The sequence below is a fragment of the Heterocephalus glaber genome, unplaced genomic scaffold, assembly GCF_053883595.1.
Source record: "Heterocephalus glaber isolate CG9 unplaced genomic scaffold, H.glaber_assembly_v1.0 deba00001687, whole genome shotgun sequence".
In the NCBI taxonomy this organism is placed as follows: domain Eukaryota; kingdom Metazoa; phylum Chordata; class Mammalia; order Rodentia; family Bathyergidae; genus Heterocephalus; species Heterocephalus glaber.
In genome coordinates, this window is record NW_028258412.1 from 15,802,507 (window position 1) to 15,824,709 (window position 22,203).

At 50.0% G+C, this 22,203-nt stretch overlaps 1 protein-coding gene across 1 annotated transcript in view; it reads left to right on the plus strand.

The window, feature by feature from the left end:
- Positions 1–774: 774 nt before the first annotated feature.
- The window catches only part of Nos1 (nitric oxide synthase 1), a 177,350-nt gene continuing 155,921 nt past the window's right edge, over positions 775–22,203 (plus strand). The window contains exon 1 of the mRNA XM_087198430.1: positions 775–867. The gene's annotated coding sequence lies outside the window, so the exon portion shown is untranslated. The remainder of the gene's footprint in view (positions 868–22,203) is intronic.

The following is a 22,203-nucleotide window of genomic DNA, read 5'->3' on the forward strand; positions in this document are numbered from 1 at the left end:
CCATGGTAATCTGGCCCAATACACTATTGGCAAATCCTAATTCTACACTTGACTGTGTGATTTGACCTCTGGCTTCCTCCCTCTGTGCCTCGATTTTCTTATCTAAAACTGGACGTGTCGGTGTCTACTTTGCAGGTGCTGGTGCAAATCACTGACTTGGTGCCAGACTGAGCTGTGTGTGTGTGTGTGTGTCCTGGCTCTCTTGCTGTGTGACGTTAGGGAAGAAACTTACTTCTCTGAGCCTCCGTTTCTTCATCTGCATTGAGGAGTTAATAAATGCTCATCTTGTGGAGCACATGAGATTTTGGGGGGGACAATGTGGGCACCATGCAGGGCCTGGTACATAGTAAGTGCTCAGTAAAAGGTAGTTCGTGGGGCCATGTGACACCATGGTGAGTGCCCCACTCAGGATCCTGCAGGGATGACCTGGACCCCGCAGCTAGACTATGCTCACTCCAGGCTGCCCCAGCCAGCTGGGGAAATCTGAGCCACCTCGTCCCAAGCAGACACTGCCTCTGCTACTGCCATCGGCTCTGGAATGAAAGAAAGGTCAGAGCCTAGGGAGGCAGGGCCTGTGGGATGGAGGAGGGAGGGAGGGAGGGCTGCTGGAGGGGCTGCGTGACCGCCCCGGCCTCCCCCAGGGAGCCTGGGCCTCGCCCGCCTCGGCCCCCCGCCCGGCCTTGTCCTGCTAGCCTGCCAGGCCGCCTCCCAGCCTGCCCCTGGGGAGGGGCCACCTGGTGTCAATTAAGCCCAGCCACTCTGCACACCACGCCAGGCAGCTGATTAGTGCCGCTGCCCTCTCCAGATGGGGAGCACCGGCTGAGAGGGGTGACGCCACCATGCCAGGGTGAGCCCTCGCCGGAGCTGGTGAGTACCCGGCAGGGGGCCCCGTGCCCCCAGCAAGAGGCTGGGCATCCAGGGGAGGGGGCTCCTGGTGCAGCTCCTTCTCCTGGGGCGTCTCAGGCCCCAGCATCCCTGACCCCCTTCACATTGGCCTAACCTGAAGGGAACCCAAAGGGACCACACGTGGGCCAGTGTCCTTCCCCTCGGGTCACAAAGCTGCAGAGGTCTCCCCCACACGGCGTCTGCAGGGGACACCAGGGTGAAAGAGGGACTGGCCTGCAGGGGCAGAGGCTTTGGGCCCTGACTCCCCCTCGCCTGCCCAGGGCAGCCGAGTCTCTGTGCCAGCCTGTGTGGCCATCTGAGGACACACGTGTCCCTCCAGCCTGCCAGCCCCAGAGCTCATGTTGTGGGGTGGCCCCGCTGGTGGCACAAGACCCCTGTGGGAAGCACCGAGGAGAGGCTGCAGCGTGGGAGGCCGCCACCGCTCAAGGGGAGGCCACCAGCTTCGGAGAGCCATGTGTCCTGGGGCATGATGGGACCAAGTCAGGGCCTGGCCTGGGATCCGGGGCTGCTTCCAGGCCCACTGGTTTGGCAGCAGGCAGGGCGGGCTCTGGCCTGCCTCCTGGCTCCCAGTGGGGAGTCCGTCCTAGGAGGGACAAAAGAGGGGCCACGGACTGCCTGCCCATGGGACAGACTTGGGGATGGGGAGGGGCTGCCATGGAGAGGGACAGCTCCAAGCAGCGAAGTAACACATGATGGGTCCTTGGGCCCGTGCTGGCTGTGAACTCAGAGCCTCGCTCCTGGCTGGAGAGGTTGGCTCATGCACGGAAGTGTGCCCGTACCACCTGAGGGTCTGTGGCCATCACCTATTGGCGGTAGAGCGTGGCATGCCGGGACAGTTGGAGCCTTGCTGTGTGTATGTACGCGCCATGGGCTGCCTGCAGTGTGTGCCCACCTGTGTGGTTGCACTTGGTGCCAATGCCGAGTGGACAACTGCTCCTTGGCAGAGACCTGGGTCACTGCAGAGTGCTCTTTCCAGCTTGGCCTATCAGGTGAGTGTGTCCCGATGCAGGCCCCACCAGCTCCCACAGTGCCACTCCCTGGTGGAGCCTGAGCTGGCTGGTAGCGGACTTGAGGGCTCAGTCCCTGGACTGAGTCTGAGGGGAGGGCGCGAGGAGGGGCTACCCACAACTGAAGCCCAACTGCTTTGTGGGAAGTACTGGATCTCGTTTGTTTCATCCATAAGTATTCACCAAAGTTTCCTCCTCCCTAGTGCCTGGGCCCAATTCCGGGGACTCTAGTGACCCTAGAATTCATTCATTCACCAAACAGTATGCATCAGGAAACACTCACACTACTAGATCATGTACTGGAATTAGGTAGTCAATGTCAAATTTTATTCACTCCTGTATTCCTTCATTTACTCCGTGGTTTTTATTGAGCATCTACTACCAGCCAAGCTCTGAGCCAGCTGCTACAGATGTATCTGTGACCCTCATACAAGAAACCATTGTTCCTTTGGTGTTCCCCACTGTTGTGCACACTAGGCATGGTTCTGCAAGAAGCCAATGCTTAAGAAACAGAGGCACATTGGCATTCTCTTCTTGGGTCCCTTTGCAGGAAGGGATGGGGACCACACTTAACAATACCACTCAGAATGTCCCCAGTGTCCACCTAGAGTTAGTGGCCTTTGCTACAGCCTGGTGTTTGTGGTCATCATATTCCTCCTTAGGCCTCTGGGGTGTATCCCCACCAGGACAAGGAATGTCACCTATATCCATGGTATAACTTCCTTTTTCCAAAGGGAAGTGCTAGCATTTTGATAATTAATCACTAATCGTGCCCAAGGCACTCACTTGGATAATTAATAAATACCAGAAGGTACCATTTAGGATTTACCATGAGCCAGGCACATGCTAAGCACGTGAGATGATTCACCTGATGGAGCCTCGCCTGGCCCTCAGGTGGTAGCCCTAGGCTACTCCCACTTTACAGCTACAGAAACTGAGCTAAAGGGCTAATTACTTAACTCCTCACAGCCTTTGTGACTCCAAAGCCCATGCTTTTAACCTTGGCCCCTGAAGCTTAGGAGCTCCAGCCTGGAGGATACATCAGAAGTTTTCTACACACAGGATTTGGACAGGCGACATGAGGGAGGGTGTGTGCCCCGTGTCACCGGCCTGGGTGATGATGATAGGAAACCCAACACAGAGTGCTTCTCCATCTTTGCAGACACACAGCACTTTGGTACAAATGAGATTTTAGGAAGATGAATCAAAGCAGAAATGTGCTGGGTGAGCCAGGTGAACCCCCTCAGCTCAGGTTCCATGTGATCCCTTGCTCTTCGAAGATCCTGAGGTCCTCTGGTGACCCCCTGAGTGTCTGGGAAGCTGACAAAACACTTTGGTATGAAGTAAAACCCAGCTAGGGGGAATATGGCGGATGAGGATACCTCATAGGTAATGACGGAAATGGCCTTGACGGTTTAGAGCAGGCCTGAATAAAAACCGAGAAAGGCAGACACCCAGGTAAAGGGAAGATGAAGTGTGCATTTAGACATCCACACATGCATTCATTCAACAATCATTCACTGAGCTCCTACTGGGTGTGAGCACCAATGTATAGGCACCAGGGCAGAGCGGGTGAATATGGAAAACAAAGCTCTTTCCCTTATCTGACAGTCGACCCCCTGCACAGCCTGGCTGAGGAGGCCCCATATGATCAGGTCAGAGCAGAGGTCTCACAAGGAGGCCTGGAGCCTGGGCTTATTCAGCCAATGAGCCCACAGGAAGTTCCCATCATGCACCTGCCTGGGTGCTGGGCCACAGTGATGAGCGAGCTGCCCCACTGTCTCTCCTGGGTCAGCTTCTTCAGAGGCACAGAGCTTGAGATGTGGGAATCTGTGCATTTGGGTCTGGGGGAGTGTTTTCAGGAACCGAGGAGTAGGAGAGGCAGGGGAGGCCAGTGGAAGGGGCTCAACAGGGCTGGGGCTCAGCAGGCCTGTCCCATGGGGCTCTGGGAAATGAACTGCACCTCAGAACCCCCCCCCCCAGGCAGGCCTTGTGGGCATGGCCATGTCAGGAAGTGACTCAAGCTGTCCCAATGGTGGGGGGAACCTTGGGGAGGAATGGAATGTCATCATTCCCCAAGCAAGCCAGCAAAAAGAGCAGCAGTGGGGTACAGGTGCACTGGCCTAGCAAAGCACAGCTGGGCGGGCCCTGCATGTCACCCACCACAGAGGATTTCTGGCCCAGTGGTGGAGATTGGCAAGGGACAGATGAAGAGGACATGGTGGACGCATCGCCTCAGTGTGGGGAGCACAGCAGGTCAAGGGAGCCCAGAATGGGGCCCCAGACCCAGGGTAGGAAGTAACGAACCTTGGCAATGGAGAGGTTGGGGCCGGGGTTTTAAGTGCTAGCACTCCACTTGCTAGCTGTTGACCTTGAACCAACTCCTTCTCCCTCAGAGCCTCTGCTTTCCCGGCTGCTCAGACCTCCATTCTGGAAGGGTGGGTAGATCTGTATGTAAGTCAACAGCCCTGGTCCTGGGTGCTGGATGCAGGGCCTGTATCTCTGAGGAATGTCCAGGTCCCTTCCTGCCAAACCCCAGGGGACCCCAGGGGGTTCCAGGAGGGGAACCGAAAGTGGCTGCCCCATGGAGCTTGTACCTGGAGCACATGCTCTGGAGTACAGGTATCGATGCTGCGGGGCCTTCAGGAGGAGGCGAGGGTGGGCAAGGGTGCGTGTGGTCCGGGGAGCTGGCTCCCCTGAGAGTTGGGGAAAGGAACAGAAGCCTGGAATTGGCCCCAAAAGGCCCTCACCGTGTCCTCTCCCTGCACGCACCTCTCTCCCAGACCCCAGAGCCCTGGTCTGAGCAGACCACCTTCTCCAGATCTCACAACCCCACTCATTCATTCATTCATTCATTCACTGAACATGGTATGTGTTGGCTTCTGAGCTACACCCAGGGCTAAGAACAAAGGCACCCCTGTGGTGGCACAGCTCAGTTCACAGCGGGGTCATGGAACCAAGCCTGGGGAAGAGGACAGCCAAGGTCAGGGAGCTGAGGGCACTGAGGTGTCAGCAAGGTCGCCGTGCCCCAGAAGGAGCAGAGCATGGGCACTGGAGGGGCAGAGGCCTGGTGGCAGGGCTGAGAGGACATGGACATGAGCAGAGGGGGCACCTGACCTCCCAGCAGAGTTCAGCTAGTCGAGGAGCAGTGGCAGGACCTGAGGGCTGATGTGGGACTGGAAAGATGCAGTGTGAGAGGCTGCGTGTGAGAACGTGGGAAAGGTGTGCAGTGTGGAGGATTCAGTAAGGCTGCGGGGAGGACGCATGGACGTGAAAGGGCGTAGGTGTGTGTGAGACTGTGAGTGACGGAGCAATGGAGATGGATGTGAAAGCATCGCTGAGAGCATGAGGGCGAGAGTGAGTGACGCTGTGTGCGAGAAGGTGTCTCCGTGTGACTGAAAGTACGCGTGAGGGGTGTGTGTGTAAAGATGGGCGAAAGGCACATGTGAGAGACTGTGTGCAAAGGTGGGGGGGGTGAGGGGGTGTTCCAGAGCACTTGAGGGAAGGGGTGCTGACATGAGGTGAGGGGCTGGAGGATATCACGGGGTGTGCGTCTCCAGGGGCGTATCTGTGAGCACGGGTGGGTGTGTAGGATGTGTCGACTTGTGTGTGAAAAGTGGGTGTGAGAGGATTGTGAGAACACAAATGTGAGGGCCATGTGTATTATGGCTGAGAGAGAGTCTGCACTGGTGCCTGTGAGTGTGTGTGCTCCTGTGCCGCGGGTATCTATGTGCACCGGCATATCTCGTCAGGCTCTGGAGAGTCCTGAAGCTCATTCCCTAGACCCACCGTCTATCCAAACAATCCAGCAGCTCCATGAGGAGAGCTTCCTCCCATGGACAGAAGTGGAAACTGAGGCCCATGGGCTGGCTCAGAGAGGGATGGCAGTAGGGCCTCCGAGTCACAGGAAGTGCCCCATGGTCCGATACCGCTTCTTCAAACTCAAGTGCTTGTAACATAGGAAGACACCTATTCAAAGCCTACATACATTCATCATATTATTTCTCTTCTCCTTTGGATTCTATTACTTTCCTGTGTTCTTTTTTTTAATCCCATTCCTCCCCTGGGTTCCACTTTCCTTCTACTTCATTAGGAATAAATGAGGCCGTAACTTCAACATAGTCCCCTATCTGCTTCTGCCAAATGCATTTTAAAAATCACTTTTCAATTAAGAAGAAAACTCTTCTGTAAATGTTTCAATCAAAGTGGAGCTCATTACTGAAGAATAGACAGCTAGGGAAAGAAATGGGTTTGTGAGGCCCACTGTATGTTCTACAAAACAGTGAATTACAAAGAGATATTCGATGCTTACAAACAAAAACAAAAGATTTCAAATAAAGACCAAATATTTTCAGAGTCAAACCTCAAAGCAAAGAGAACAAAATCAGTTTAAAGAAAATGGCAGCATCATTAGCCAGAAACTCTAATAGATTCAGGAAACAAAAGGCATTCTGCTGCCCACTTTGCTCCTACACATTGAGCTTTTACCCCAAAACACCATGGGCACCACTGTGCATAGCAGTGGTCCTCCAGATGCCCGTGGGAATATGAGGTCAGTGGTGGTGTATCATATTCTGACTCTGCCAAGCAAATCTCACAGGCACTGACTCATTTCTGACAAGGAAGTGACCTATGGATGGTCTTGAGCCTTTCAGATGCTCCTGTGGCCATTAAAATTTGTGGCACTTAGAACATCTAAGAGATTGAGATCACTCCTACCCTCTCCAACACATACACACACGCAAATCATTTACTCACCCAACTATCTACTCAAGCACCCATCTATTCACTCATTTATTCTGTTAATCATCTGTCCATCCATCCATCTAGTCATCCATCCATCCATCCACTTACCTATTCATCCAGCCATCCATCTATTCATCTACACACTTATCCATCCATCCACCCACCCACCCATCTATCCCTCCACCCACCACTCACTGATCTAGCCATCTGCCCATCCATCTATTCACCCATTCATCCATTCATTTCATTATTAGTCAACACCCACCCATCCATTCACCTATCCGTTTCACCCATTTATCAATTTGTATGTCCATTGCTCTGTCTGTAACTGGGATCCCCAAGACCACCCCCAAGTGAAGATTCTCTAAGAGGGCTCAGGATTCAGTTTATAGTTGCACTCATGGATTTATTAAAGTGAAAGGATACAGAGCAAAAAATCAGCAAAGGAGTAAAGTCCAAAGGAAACCAGGAGCCAGCTTCCAAGAATCTTCTCCAAGTGGAGTTACACAGGATACACTCAATTCCTGGCACACCAAGTTGTGACATGTGTGAAATGATTTCTACCAGGGAGGCTCATTATAGACTCTGTGTGCAGTTTTCGTGTGGATGAGGGGCTGGTCACATAGGCATTCCCGCCAGCATATACCAAAATTCCAGTAGTCCAGGAAAAAAAAGGTGTTCAACAAACATCATACTGCGCAGTGTAGGCACAGTGAGCGACTCAGCAATTTTGGGAATGTGGAAACCTTCCCCAAATTCAAGTTCCCAGATGCCAGCCAACCTGGCAAGCAGGCCTTCCTAAGAGGAGCAGTCTCACTATATGAACACTTCCCTTCATACCATCCAAGTGCCTGTCCATCTGTGAATCCCTCTGTCCAGCCTTTCCTCCCACCATTCACAGACCCATCATCCAGGTAGGAATGCACCCACCATTCTGTTCATCCGTCTGTGTGTCCACCTGCACCGCTCCATCTTTCTCTCCCTTCCTGCTTCACTGGCCTCGCACTCTGATGCTTTTAAGGAGCTTCTCATTCCATCTCCTCCACAGAGAAGTGAGAGATGCAGCAGAGAAGGCCCCCCTAGGCCAATCTCAGGCAGGAACTGAGGCTCGATGGAGAGCTGTGAGTTTCCAGTGAGCCCAGTGTGGCTGACATGAGCCTAGCCCAGCCGTGGGCACCTCGCTCTGAGCAGCCCATGCCATGCCCCACATCCAGGGACTCCCTCTTCTCCCAGGGAGGCTTGCCAGGCTGTGCCTTGCTGGGACCTTAGCCACTGCTGAAGCAGTCCCCTGGGAGTCTGTGCACACAGATGGGAGGGAAATCTCTTGGAGGCTGTGCCCGAGTTAGCTCTGGGGACAGGACAGAGTCAAGGTGACAGAGCCCCTCTCCTTCTCTCTTGTTCCCTCTTCACTGGCTCTTTGCATGTCTCTCTGACTCTACTGCATCATTGTCACCCTAGCAACAACAATGGCAGGCCCTCAGTTCACTGTACCTTCTGCCTTTCCCACCCCAGACCTCATGGATCCTGCATCCAGCTCCATGAACTGGGCAGGGCTGGAAAGATCCTTCATCCTCTTAAACCTACCAGTAGGCTGAGGGTCAGAGAAGTTAGGTAGCTTGTCCTTGGACACACAGCGCTGGGCCTCTCCCTCAGCCTGTGTATCCTCCACTCCACATGTGATTTCCCACAACACCTTGGGGCCTCCAAACTCCTTCCCGGCCATTTCTGCACTCTGGCTTACACCTTTGCCTCAGTTTCCCTTCTAGTCTCATGACCAGGACATAAGCTGTGGAGACAGAGTGCCATGGGCCTCTCTCCCTCCTCCCCTGGGATGGCTCTCATGCCAGTAAATAATGGCTGCCAGTGAGCAGGACCAACCAATGTTTCAGGTGCTGATTTCAGCACCAGGCTCACCCCTTCCTTACCTAACTGGAAAGTATTACTGGGTGCTGGCATGGATGACGTGAATGACATTATACTGATCTGTTTAGCCAAAGTAGATGGTCTGTTGGTGGAGACCAGCAGGATGCAGGGGCTGGGGTAAGCATTGGAATATGGGCTCCAAGTGGCTAGTTTCTGAGCAGTGACTGTGGCCTGCAAAGTGGCACCTATGCCAGTGTCTTTCAAGCTAGAATGCTTTGAAAGTGTGCATATTCTCACAGAAAGCTCCTCCCTCCAATCCTGCCATAAAATTTGCCAATACTTTTTTTCAATACTGGGAATTGAACACAGGGCCTTTGCACTGAGCTACATCCCCAGCCCTTTTTTACTTTTTTCTTTAAGATAGTCTTACTAGGTTGCCCAGGCTGGGCTCAAATGAGATCCTTCTGCCTCAGCTTCCCAGAGTGCTAGAATTACAGGAATACATGCTGGGCATAAAATATCTTTATTATGATGTTGTTTAAACATGTGCCAGCATAAAAGCAGGTATAAATTTTTCATTCTTCTGTCACATTGCTCTAAAACCAAAACAAATCCAGACATTAAATATAATCACAATTACACAACCCAAAACTTTCAAATTCAAAGCATGTCTGTGATGGGCAGCGTGACGTTTTACTGAGACAAAATCACCACTCATAATGCAAGTGTGGGACATGCTGTCCAGAGGATTCTTTTTCTTTTTGAAGAGCTTAATTAGCACCGATTTGTATTTCTTGCAGAAGGTTCTTTTGACACACACACCCCCACACCCACCTCTGCTGTGACAGCTGGATTTTCCTCCACTTTCTCCTCTTCACCCTGAGGCAAATCCTCCGTCCACACAGCATAGGGTCCCATCCCTGAGCTCTCACCAGGCACGGCCAGGGCCATTGATTGCATCCTAGTCTTTCCTTGTGATGATGTAGTATTTAAAGCGGAGCACCTCGGCACAGTTGCCAACTTAACACAATGCCCAACGGGCACCAGAGTCACATGGGGATGCTTAGTGATAAGATGGTTATCACTTAATCCAGGAGAGGATGACTCAATGCCCTACAAATTAAAACACATAATTACAACACAGTCATGGTGTCTCATGGGCCCCTGGGATCCCAACTGGAAAAATTCAAGTTCAGGTGCTCCGTGCATTAGTGGGAAGGGTGGATCAAAAGTGGGGACTCCAATTAGGAGATCTGGGGGCTTTTAAGCTTGATACCAGGAGGAGTCCAGAGGCTAAAGGGGAAGGAAGGAGCTGATGATGTGTTAAAGAAAGAATAGGCATTCACCACCTGCTGCGCAAGCGCAAGGACCCAAGTTCGATCCCCGGTACCAAAAACAAAAAGACAGGATTTGAGCTTGGGTGGCGGTGCCCAGGGAATTGGCATCAGGTTCCTTGACCTCCTTGGCCCCCTGAATGCCATCAGGTACAAGGCAGGCATCAGCAGACAGCAAGGTAAGGGGCAAACTTCAGCTGCTTTTCCCAAGAGTGCAGGATCTCTTGACTTGCCGAGTCCTTGCTTGCCTCAAAGCTGCAACAGGAATGAGAGAGTCCATCATACTTGGCAGTTTAAATATAATGTCAGAGTATAAACAGAGCAGTTGGCCACCTCAGTCTGAATCCTTGCTGCACAATTGGCCAGTTATGAGACCAGGGGAGAGCCCTGGACACATCTAGGGCTGTTGTTCCTAACTGTAAAAAGAAAGTGACATTAGCATTAGATGGCTATTGTCAAAGCGAACGCAGTAATTCTTGCAAGGGGCTCAGGCAGTGCCCAGAGCCTTCCAGGTGCTCAGTAAGTAAAAGTTGCTACTGCTACTTTTCTGATACGATCATCATCACTCCTTCCAGCACCCTGTCTCTCTTCTTCCCTCCATCCCTGCTCTTTGCCTCTAAGGGGCTCTGAGAGGCCTTAATCTCACCGCTCCTCTCCTTTCTCTAACGAAGGTCCTCAACCTGTTATACATCACAGACCCCTTCTCAGAGTATTTTTCAATGCGCATTTGTAACGCCCATGATTGCAAATGAACCAATTACCTAGAACTACAGCTAACAACAACAGAAGCAGGTGTGATATGGTAATACGTGTGTTTCTTTATTAACACATTACTTAGCAGGAGCTAGCTGTGAACCTAACACATACTACCGTTTTGAAGTAGGGATGAGCATAAATATTTCAAAGTATTTTCAACAACTCTAAGGTGATACGGAGATACTTATGATTTCTATTGGGGATGAAGTGCCGCGGCGCTTTTTTTCTCTGCTCATAATGAAAGCAAATGTTAAAGTTCAGGTAGAGGTTAGTGCAAAGTACAAATGTAACTGTTTTACCACCCAAGTTCAGTCTCTCTGAATTGCATCCACAAACTCCTTGCTGAATCAATGATGATAATTGCCTGCCCCGCAACGGGAGCTCCATTTACCTGAATAGATCTATCTCTAGTAAATGTTCTCTCTCTTCTTTCTTTTCTTCAGCTGTGAGCATACACACCATCAAAAAGTTCATTGAGAGAAAAGTTTGTACTGGGGAACAGCTCCCCAGGGCTCCTGGTCTTAACTTTGGAGCTGTTCCCTCTGTTCCTATCCAAATCTTAGAGCACACTTACGCCCTGAGTTTGATCCCCGGAACGGGGGGGGGGGCACACTTACACTCTTATTTATCGATTTACAGACCTTAGACCTTATCTATTGACATTTCTTCCCCTGTCCTCCCAATCCAGGCCTGTCACTATTTTTAGTTCTACATTGGTTACCACAGCAACGTTAAGAAATGCTTTTACACTTTTATTTCTTACTCCATCTACTCCAGACAGCATATTTTGACTCTGCACTATTTCAGAGGGGTTATCAGTACTCAGCTCCCCTTCCCCCCCTTTCTCTCCATCGTCAAGGGCGGCAACTGTATCATCTGATGGACAGGTCCCATATTCCCGGTAGGATTTGAAGCCCTCAAAAAGCAGGAACCTGGTCTGGTTTCTCTTGTATCCCATAGGCTCAGTGTCCAGCATGTAGCAGATGTGCAGTAAGTCTGTACTCTGCCCTGTCTGTGACTATAGTTTGTATCCTCTACCCTGGTTCATATCTGGGAAACAAGCTCCTGGTCACCCCAGGGCCAGGGCAGGGAATGGGAGTAATGCAGCGTGAGCCTGTCCCTAAGGCACAGGCAGAGAGGTCCTCCTCATGCACAATTATGCACCACAGTTCTCTGCCGTGCCAGGGATCTGAATTTCCCATTTAGGCTTCAAGGAGGCTTCTTCAGGGAGACTATTAACAATCATCTGAATCACTAGCTTCCCTCCCACCAGCTTCACTGAGTTTTCAACCAGGCGTAAAATGGTTCTGGAAAAGGAGACAGCACAGCCAAATTTCAGAAGGTGGAAGGCTTTTTGCTATCATTCCCAAGTCTGATATCTTCCTCCCGGGTACTGTTCTTTGTTCAAAAAGAAAAACCCATCTCCTAGTAGAGAGATCTTTCTAGAATTTTTCTCTCTTCAATCAAACCAACCTCTTTCATATTAACCCGGGGCTCCCAGTCCTTTGGAATGAAGTCCATAGTCAAACTCGATCCAAGGCCTGGCCAACTGTCTCTACTTCCAGCCTCACTTCCCATGGTCCAGCCCTTGTCTCCTGCCCTTGCTCTGCTCACACTGCTCCTTCTGCCTGGAAGCTCTTCTCCTCGTTCAGAATCCCCTCCTGGTCTTTCCTGCCTTGCTGGGACATCACCTCTCCCAGTCTTCTCTGTCCCTCCGAGGACTTGTGTCCTCCCATAGCCTCTTGTACTCATTCCTGTCCTAACCTGTATCATACTGAGTTGAGATTACTGACCTACTTTTCTCCCCTCTAGAATATAAATTCCTTGAAGATGAGGATACTTTTTTTTCAACAGTAGCCTATAACTGGCTGGAAACTAGACAGCGTTCTGACGGTAGATGAGAGGATAGACGGATGAAAGGATGGATGGATGGATGGATGGATAACTGAAAGGCTGGGATGGATGCACACAAGAATGAAAAGGTTAGAGGTTGAAAGAATGGAAAGCTTATGCTTTTTGGCCCAGATCAATTAGACATGTGCCATGGGATGGCTTGATTGGCGCTATTGCATGAGGCCCTGAGGTTAAGTTCATATTCTAATCTCCCCCACCCCTTCCTGTGATCCGAGATAGATCTTTTACTCAAGAATATCTCTGGAGCTGGGAGCACAGCTCAGTGGTACTTACCTACCATGCGTGAGGCCCTATATCTGATCAGCACTCGGCACCACCCCAAAAGTCTCTTAATCTTCTTGATATTTATACTTGAAGAGAAGTTTGAGGGCTCTGAAGTTTTTATGCTTATTATCAATGGTGTAAGCTGAAGGTTTTTTCAATTTATTGGTTAGCAGCAAATCTCTCTTGGGGATATATTGTGTCCCAGCAACTACAGTAGGTCCTGGGGATATGAAGATTAAAATTCACTGCCTCTAGGAGCTTTGAGTCTGGGGTAAGGGTGGATTACAATGGGTGATGAAAAGATATAGTGAATATTTAAATTTTTTAAAATTATTACCATAAGACAACTGCCATCCCTCTCAAGATACTTCCCTTCACTTCAAACACACTTATCTCACTGTTTTTGTACTTTCTGAAGCAGCTCTGGAAGCTCTCTTTCTTAAGTGTCTTAATGAGATGTGATCAAAAATACAATGAGTGCTGTTGCCAAGTATCATCCAATGGAGAGATGGGTTCCTAAAAACATTACTGTGTGTCCTCATCCACCTGACTCACTAGATCTGGTACCTTGCAACTTCTGGATCTTTCTCAAAGTCAAAATGACCGTGTAAGGTAAACATTTTTGAATCAATATAGGACATCAAGGAAACCACAAAAGCATGACCAAAGGCACTCATGAAAGACATCTTCCAGAACTGCTTTAGAAAGTGGCAAGAACAATGGGAGAGGTGTGTTCAAAGCAAGGGGTGATGTTTTGAGGAGGATTAATGACAATGCATCTTTTACTGTAGTAAATTTTTAAAAATTTAAACTTACGGGCCGGGGATTTAGCTCAGTGGTTCTGCCGCCTGCCTCGCAAGCACAAGGATCCGAGTTCAATCCCTGGTACCAAAAAAAAAATTTAAATTTACCATATTTTCCGATCATATCTCAGCTAGTCACACTACAACAAAAGTAGCCATTGTCACTACTGCTATGGCTGGGTTCTTACTAACAGGAGAGTAAGACTTAGATGGAGAAAGATGAAAAAGTGGCCCTGAGAAGATGGAACAAGAGAAAAGCATCATTTCCTATGCTGTGAAATAGGTACAATTAGCTTCGTTTCATAAGTGTAGAAAGTGAGGTTCAGAGGGGTTAAGTGAATAATTCAAGGTCACATAGCTGATAAGTGGCAGAGCCAGAACTCCACCTGGCTCTAAGACCCAAGCTTTAGCCACTCCATGGCCTCTAATGCAGTACATAACAGGCCATGACAGGGGACCAAGAGCCATCTGAGCCAAATGCCACAGGAATGTGGAGAGGTATGGAATTCACTCCTCCTGGAAGAGAGGCAGAGACTCCACCTGGGAAGGGACAGCAGAGTCTGGGTGGGGTGTCTTATACTGAGGACAGTTACTCCAGATTAAGAGAGGATTCATCCCCTAGGCTTTGACCCCTCTATGCCTGGGTCCTGAAGGCTCTAAGGGCAGGGTGTACATTTCCTATGAGGTCACCTCGCTCCATAGGCTGCATGGTGCCATGGATGGAACCCAGCTTGGGATCAGAGAAATCCTAGCCCTGGGCCAGCTATGGGACAAACAAATGACCAGAACTCAGTATCTGTCTTCTAACTTTAGCTCCTGAGCCTCGTTTCTTCTAGAAAATAGGGGTGATGCCACCTACTTTGCCCAGTTGCTCAGCACAGAGTGGGGATAGTGGGTGTCAGCCTGGTGCGTAGTAGGCTCAGTCAATGCTGGGTCCCTTCTCCTGGTCCCTGGCATGAGCAGCCTGCTCAGATCTTACCCACAAGATGATGCCCTCATTTTCAAGGAATTCCATCAAGACTCTGACAACAGCAAGACTCCTCTGCAAACAGATGTGCACAGCATGTTAGGAGGTTTGCAGATGCCAGACCCAGTCTCATCTCCTGGGCTTAGGGCTAAGGTATAAGTAATGCAGTTGCTCAGATGAGCATATTAGTGATCTTGGTTCTACAAAACCCAAGAATACCATGGATGACCAGATTTGAAAGTCTCTCAATGGATAAGCAAAAAAAAAAAAAAATGCTCTAAATTACCTGAACATCTGAATTGATTAGAGGAAAAAAACCCATCACCACCATTATTCAACTATTTCCCATATTCCTGTGTATGCATTAGCATTTTTCCTTCCTCTTTAATTTTTAAAAATTATATTGTACATATTTAAGCCAGACAACATGGAGAGTGAAATAATCACTATAGTCAAGCAAATGAGCACATTCATGATTTCATAGTTAACCAATGAGGGTTTCAAAAGCACCTAAAATTTACTCTGTGAGCAAAACTGCCCCAAACAGTACAATATTATTAACTGTAGCCCTCATATTGTGCATTAGATCTCTAGACCACTTCCTCCGCCTTATCTGCTACTTTCTGTCCTTTGATTTACATCTCCCCATTTTCTCCAGCCCACTGATAATCACTGTTTGATTCTTTCCCTCCCTGTACACAGTGATCCCCTTATCTGAGGGGGGTATGTTGCAGTGAAACCCTATACATACTACGTTTTTTCCTGTACCTGCAAACTATGATAAAGCTTCATTTATAAATTAGGCATAGTAAGAAATTAACAGCAATAATAAATAGAACAATTATGACACCACATTGTAATAGAAGTTATTTTAATGTATGAATTGCTTATTTCTAGAATTTCTCATTTAATACTTTTGGACCTCATTTGACCATGGGTAACGGAAATCATGCAATGCAGAGCCACAAATAAGTTAGGGGGGACTACTATGTCTGACTTCTTTAACATTTCACGTGAAAGTGAAATCGTGTGGCATTTTTCTTTCTGCATCTGGCTTTTTCTGCTTAGCACACAGTTAACTACATCAGCATTTGGATCAAACTATGTGATGATGCCCTTTAACTTAGGGGAAGAGACTGAGACTCAGAGGTGAAGTTCCTGGCACAGACTGGATCATGGAAGAAGTGACCCAGCCAGAATTTGAACCTGGGTCCACTGAAACCTAAAAAAGCCCTGTTTCAAACTGTGGACATTCTAGAGCCAGTATCACTCACCCCAAGAATGAATGTAGTAAGATGGCATCTTTATAGGACCAGGGATGCTGGGGCTGGCTCAGAAGCCCCGTGGATACGGGGGACCTCCTAGGAGAGCCCAGAGATGGCTACAGTGCCCTCTGCCTGGGTAAGCTCTGCTCCTAGCCTTGGGACACATGAGTGGGGCACTGCTGAGGAAAACCTCTCTGAGCATGAGTTCATTGTCCCCAAAACCCCCAAAGGTTTCCAAGTCAGGATCCTCCAGGCGTGCAACATGTGAGCTGTTTTTCTCCGAGTGGCCGAGAACAGTGGGGCGGCCCCGTTAATGACAGCACATAGGCGTCCTGTAATTAGGAGGTTGGTCTCATCCCTAGAATTCTGAGACTCCACTAATAAAAGAAGAACTGTTGGCCATGCAGTCATCTGTAATCGCTTGTCCAGTGGCTTTGTCCCTTGGAAGGGACACAATAGCGCGTTTTCTCTGCCACAACTTTGAGAGCAGAGAAGTACGAGGCTGACAGCCTAATGAGGATGTCCTCCCCTGCACAGTGCCACAGGCCTGCCTGCGTGGGTGACTTGAGCCCAGGGCTCCTCTTGGGGGCCGGCCCACCATCCACGGGGTTATTCGCCTGAGCAATCAGTTTGTGTCAATCAGAGCCTTTGCTAGGGGACACTTGGTCTCCACTCACCTCCACCCACGGGCAGGTAGGGGCCTCGTCAGGCACAGAGACTGTGCGTGTGGCTGCTCCTGCCTAGAAGTATCCAGTCCAACCCTTCATCACACCAGCAGTACTGAGGAACACCAGGCATGCCACTGGCATCTCTGCCCTGCCCTCTTCTGAGATGTGAGTGGCAGTAGAGAGCTACCCTGTAGTTGGATGTAAAGCATCAGCCATCTTGGGTGAGAGATGTATTAATTTCCTAGGGCTGCTGTGTTAGTCAGCTTTCTGTCACTAGAACAAAAGCCCTGAGATAATTAATTTATGAAGAGAAAAGGTTTATTTGGCTCCCAGTTTGGGATTCCAGTCCGTGGTCAGTGGCCCCATTGCTCTGGGCCCAAGGTGAGGCAGCACATTATGGCAGAGAGCACTTGACAGAGCAAACTGCTCATCTCATTGCCAAAAAGCGAAAGAGCCCAAGGAGAGGCCAGGATCCCAAAGCCCCTTCAAGGGCACAGCCCCATGACCAATTAAAGACTCCCTCCCAGGCCCACCTCTTTCTGCTTAAAGTTTTTTCCCCTTTTTTCCTTTAGGCTCCGCCTCTTAAAGTCTCCCCCAACTCCCATTAGGGGCAGCTCTGGAGACCAAGCCTTTGGGCAACATTGGAGATCCAAACTATAGCTGATGCCACAACACACTACCGCCAATGTGGTGGTTCATACAGCGAAATGTCTCTCACCGTTCTGGAGGCCGGAAGCTCGTACTCAAAGTGTCAGCTGGGTTGATCCTCTCTGAGGGCTGTGGGGAGAAAGCCACTGTGGGCCTCTCCCTTCACTTCCAGTTGCCTCCAGTATCCCTTCACCCGCGGATGACTTCTCCCTGTGTCCTCCTCACCTCTCCTCTAAGCATGTCTGTCTGTGCATGTGGCTGCTTTCTAGGAGGGCACTAGTCCTGCGGAGTGAGGCCCCATCCTGCTCCAGGACAGTTCATCTCCATTGCCTCTCAGTGACCCAACCTCCAAATAAGGTCCCAAGGGACAGCAATATATGAATCGGGGATGAGGGGGACACAATTGAACCTATAACAAGGGGACTTCAGAGCCATTTAGTGGCCAACAGAAGACAAGAGGTGACGGAAAAGAGGGAAAGGGAAGGTGATTGCACACAAATGAGTAGGACCTCAGTGTGAAGGACACACGCCTGTCCCCAGAACCTGAGTCCTTCCTCCTCCTCATCTTCCTTCCCCTTCTTCCCCTTCCTCCTCCTCCTCCTCCCTCTTCCTTCTTCCCCCTCTTGCTCCTCCTCTGTCTCTTTTCCATCTCTCCCTCTCTCCCTTATTCCCCCTCCTCTTCCTCCATCCCGAAGGGATGTCAGGATTGTCCAGTCGGACTTTTCAGCCTGAATTTTCATTGTGGAGAGAGGGACACCAGGTGTCATTGCAAGCCCCTCTTTCTGAGGGACCCCTCACCAGAGAGCTCTCAGGAGGGAGGGCTCCCTGCTCAAGAGAATCCATGTGAAAGATCGGGCCGCAAGCAGACAGCCCCTTGGAAGCCTTTGTCACACTTCTCCCAGAGCTGGAACATGGAGGGGATGGGAAATTAGCTACCATGGAGCCTGAAAAAAAAAAGAACAATGCAGAAAGTCAGACAAGGGACACTGCCCTGGGGTCTTTAGCTTCCAGTGCTAAAGGTGGGTAGCAGCCATCTTGCCAAGGGTCACAAAGGGACAGGATTTGCTTGCTCGGATCTGTGGGGATGTGGAGCAGCAGTCCACTGACCAGCCTGTCCCTGCATCCTGACCATTGACGCTGTAGTCAGGTGGTGCATACCTTGGACACTCTCCAGGTGGCAGGGGTGCTGCCACCCCATCCCCACCCTGCCCTAAGCCCCAACCCCTGACCCCTGACCCCAGACCCCAGAACTGCCTTCTCATCCTGCACCTGGACCTACAGGGGACAGCACAGCTCTACTGACCTGGTCCTAGAGTCCAGGAGAGTTCAGGACAAGGATCAAAGTCTCCCCAAGGGCCCAGCCACCACCCTCCAGTCTGGGATGTTAGATCCTACAGGAAACACCTGGGGAAGAAGACACTGTAATCAGTGCTGGGGAAGGGCTGAGTTGGGCCCACCGCTGGGGGCTCTTGGAAAAGGGGTCAGTTTGGGCATCTCCAGTCACCCCTGCCCAGCAGCAGCCAAGTCAGTGGGCTTCAGCATTGAGTTGGATGTTGTTCATTCTCTTTTCTCCCCTTGTCTCCTGCAGAAGGAGGTGGTAGTAGTTTAACCAGTGCCCCCCCTAAAGATGTGTCCAAGTCCTCATCCCCAGTGCCTGTGACTAGGATCTTATTGGGAATTGGGTATATTAGTCCATTCTCAGTTGCTTTAGCAAAATACCTGAGACCAGATAATTTATAAAGAATAGAAGGTTTTAGGCTCACCGTTCAGGAGGCTGGGATGCCCAAGCACATGGCACCAGCAGATGGAGAGGGCCTTCTTGCTGCACCATAATATGGTGAGGGCACCACATGGTGAGACAAAATAAGCATGCTGTCTGGGGTCTCTCTTCCTCTTCTTATAAAACCCCTAATACCAACGTGGGGGTGCCACCCAGGACCTCATCTAGTCCCAATCACCTCCTGAAGAGCCACCTTCAAATGCCATCAGCCAATGACTTTGGGGATCGAGTTTGCAGTGCGTGGACTCAGGGGGACAAATGTTCAAAGCATAAGGTCTTTGCAGATGAGATTAAGGTAGGGACTTGGGGGTGAGATCACCCTGGACTTAGGAGTAGTCCTAAATCCTATAGTGGGTGTCCTTATAAAAGAAAGGAGGAGATTTGGGGCACAGAGGAGAAGGGTCTATGCGAATGCAGGCAGGGATGGAGGGTTGCATTGGTTGGTTGGAGGTTGGAGGGATGCATTGATAAGCCAAGGGACAGCAGGGATTCCCCAAAGCAAGGAGAGAAGCATGGGATGGATTTTCCAGGTCTCCACGGAGAACACTTATTGTTTGAAGCCACCAAGTTTGTGGCAACTTAACAGCTATCCTGGGAAAGCAACTCTGAGGAAATGGATGTTAGCCTGCCTGGCTAGGCCTAGCACATAATACGTTCACAATAAATGTACATTGGTATTAGGGAGTTGCTTTTCATCACACAGACTTTGAAATGAGATCACTGGGGATGTTAAGATCAGAATAACTGGCATTCCTGGAAGTTTAGGACCTAAGACCACCCTGGAAAAGGAGGCTCCGCTGTTTCATTTGAAAACCTCTGACTCACTCACACCTTACTCCCAAACTATGATCCATAGATTTCCAGCCTCGGCGTCAGCTGAGATGTAGCTGGAATTGCAGAGTTTTAGGCCCTGCCTCAGACTTGCTAAATCAGAACCTGCATTTTTGCAAGAGCCCAGGTGGCCTGGTGTACACATCAGAGTTTGTGAAAACCCCAGTTCACATCCTGACTGTGAAGGAATTTGCTGTGTGTCCTGGGGGTAAAATACTGAAGCTCTCTAAGCCTTGGTTTAACCCAATGAGATTCTAGAGCTAGAGCTATCCAGCCTCATTGGCTGAGATAAGAATTGTTTCCAAGGTAATAGTAGGATGATGCAGAATCCTAAAGTCTGCATTCATGAGGCAGGAGGGGGCAATAAAATGATGGAGGCCATGAGCCAGGAAGAGGAGGAGGGAGGGGTTCAACTGTGTCGCTAAAAGCCTGGGCCTGCAGTGGCACTGCTAGGAGTTGGGACAAGGACAAAGATATTAAGGCAATTGAACTGCACTGCCCAAATTCACTTCCTGACCACGTGCCTCAGAGTTTAACTTTTCACTTAGTCATTCACCAAATATTAATCGAATACCTACTATGTTCCAGGCCCCATAATGATAAGTCACATGAGTCTGGCGGGGGGACCAGGGAAGCACTTTTTAGAGGAAAAGCTCCTCTTAAGCTGACATTGGAAGGTTGAATTGGCAAAGGGAGAAAGAGATGGAAGAGGGATCCGGGTGGAGGAAACACCATGGGCAAAGTTGCTGCGGCTGGGGCGGGGGCGGGGGGGGGGGTGTTAAGCACAGGACTGAAGGTAGCTGGAACAGGGAGGCTGGACAGGCAAGTGAAGAGAGACCAGCTTTGCTCCAGGTTAAAGAGGACCTGTGAACGATCTTAATGAATTTGGGCACTAGGGAGCCATGGATGGGATTGGAGCAAGGGAAGAGGACAGCTGTGTTCAGATTTATACTTCAGAAAGCTCATGCTGGCTGCTCTGTAGACCCAGGATGGGAGAACTCAATGGACAATTCTGCGCTCTCTGAGCCTTGGTTTCCTCACTCCTGGAAGAAAGCTCATTATACGTCTCAGTGGTGATATCACTCACTAGGCCTTGCATTCATACAGCTGTGTGGGGTTCACATAAAGAATGGAGCCTGGCAGAGGAAGAGCGCAGCGCCCAGGGGCTGTGATCGTGCTGTGATCGTGTCACGGACCAATGCTTGGCTCTTGCGTCCCGGCAACCACTTCACACCACGGTCTGAGGACCTGGGGAGAGAGCACTGTCCCTGTCACCAAGGACTTCACGGGCTCACTGGGAAGATATTTGCACAAGAGAAAGCAAAGACTCGGCCATGTCTGCCAACTGGCCAGGCCTGGGCAGTGGCTGTGGGATGTTTGGGGAAGAGGAAAATTATGGGTGGAGACAGGCAGTGGGATCCCCGGCCCCAGCTGCCAGGCAGGATGAGAGTAGAGTAATATGATCAGGTGTGGAAATCTGTCCTTGGCGTGGAGGGACCAAGGGACGTGTGTGTGTGTTGGGATCAGTAACAGTTACCTAAATAGCTCGAGTCACGGGGCTCATGGTACAGGGTTGGTGACAGCCACAGGGTCACGAGATTCACGCAGGAGGCACCACCAAAATTGGGAAAGACACGCAGGGCCTGGCCTGGTCCTGGGCCATCCTGGGAAAGGCCAAGGGTGAAAATAACCCCAGATGTCAGGAGCTGCAGGCTGAGATATGCTTCAGGCAGGCACTGATGGGGCCTTTGACTCTTAAAACTACACTGTCTCTGAGCTTTGCATGGATAAACACCAGGCCCTAAGTGCCCATCCAGAGGGAAGTTTCTGTAGTCCCAGCTACTCAGGAGGCTGAGGCAGGAGGATTCCAAGTTCAAGGCCAGCCCAGGCAATTTAATGAGTCCCTGTCTCAAAATAAAAAGTCAAAAGGCCTGGGGGTGTAGCTCAGAGGTAGAGTGTTTGCCTAACACATTTGAGGCCCCGAGTTCAATCCCCAGCACTGCAGGAATAAAAAAATATGATATGTGGTCTCCATTGGGGATATACAATTTAGGGGATTTATACATGTAAGCACCCAAATTATAAATAAAGAGCACACTAAAAGATAGATAATAGGAAGTAGGGACAGAGGTCTTTCTCAAATAGGAAGAGGATCAAGAGAGAGAGGAAGGGGTAAGGAAAAGGGAAGAAAAAGGAATTAAGATGTGTTATGTACACGGACCAACTCCCCACAATGGTTGTAATCATTCTGTATACAGCGAACATGTATGAATACGAAAAACTTTTTAAATGCTCAGTAACAATAGTTCTAGAACATGATGAAATGGTGATGTACATTTGCACAGATGCACAGTAATGCTATGCATGTTTTATTGACACACATTCAGGTGTCAGTCAAAAGCTAGTTTGGAAAGACAGTGGGGAAATGAAGTATCAGTTACTCCTGGGAGC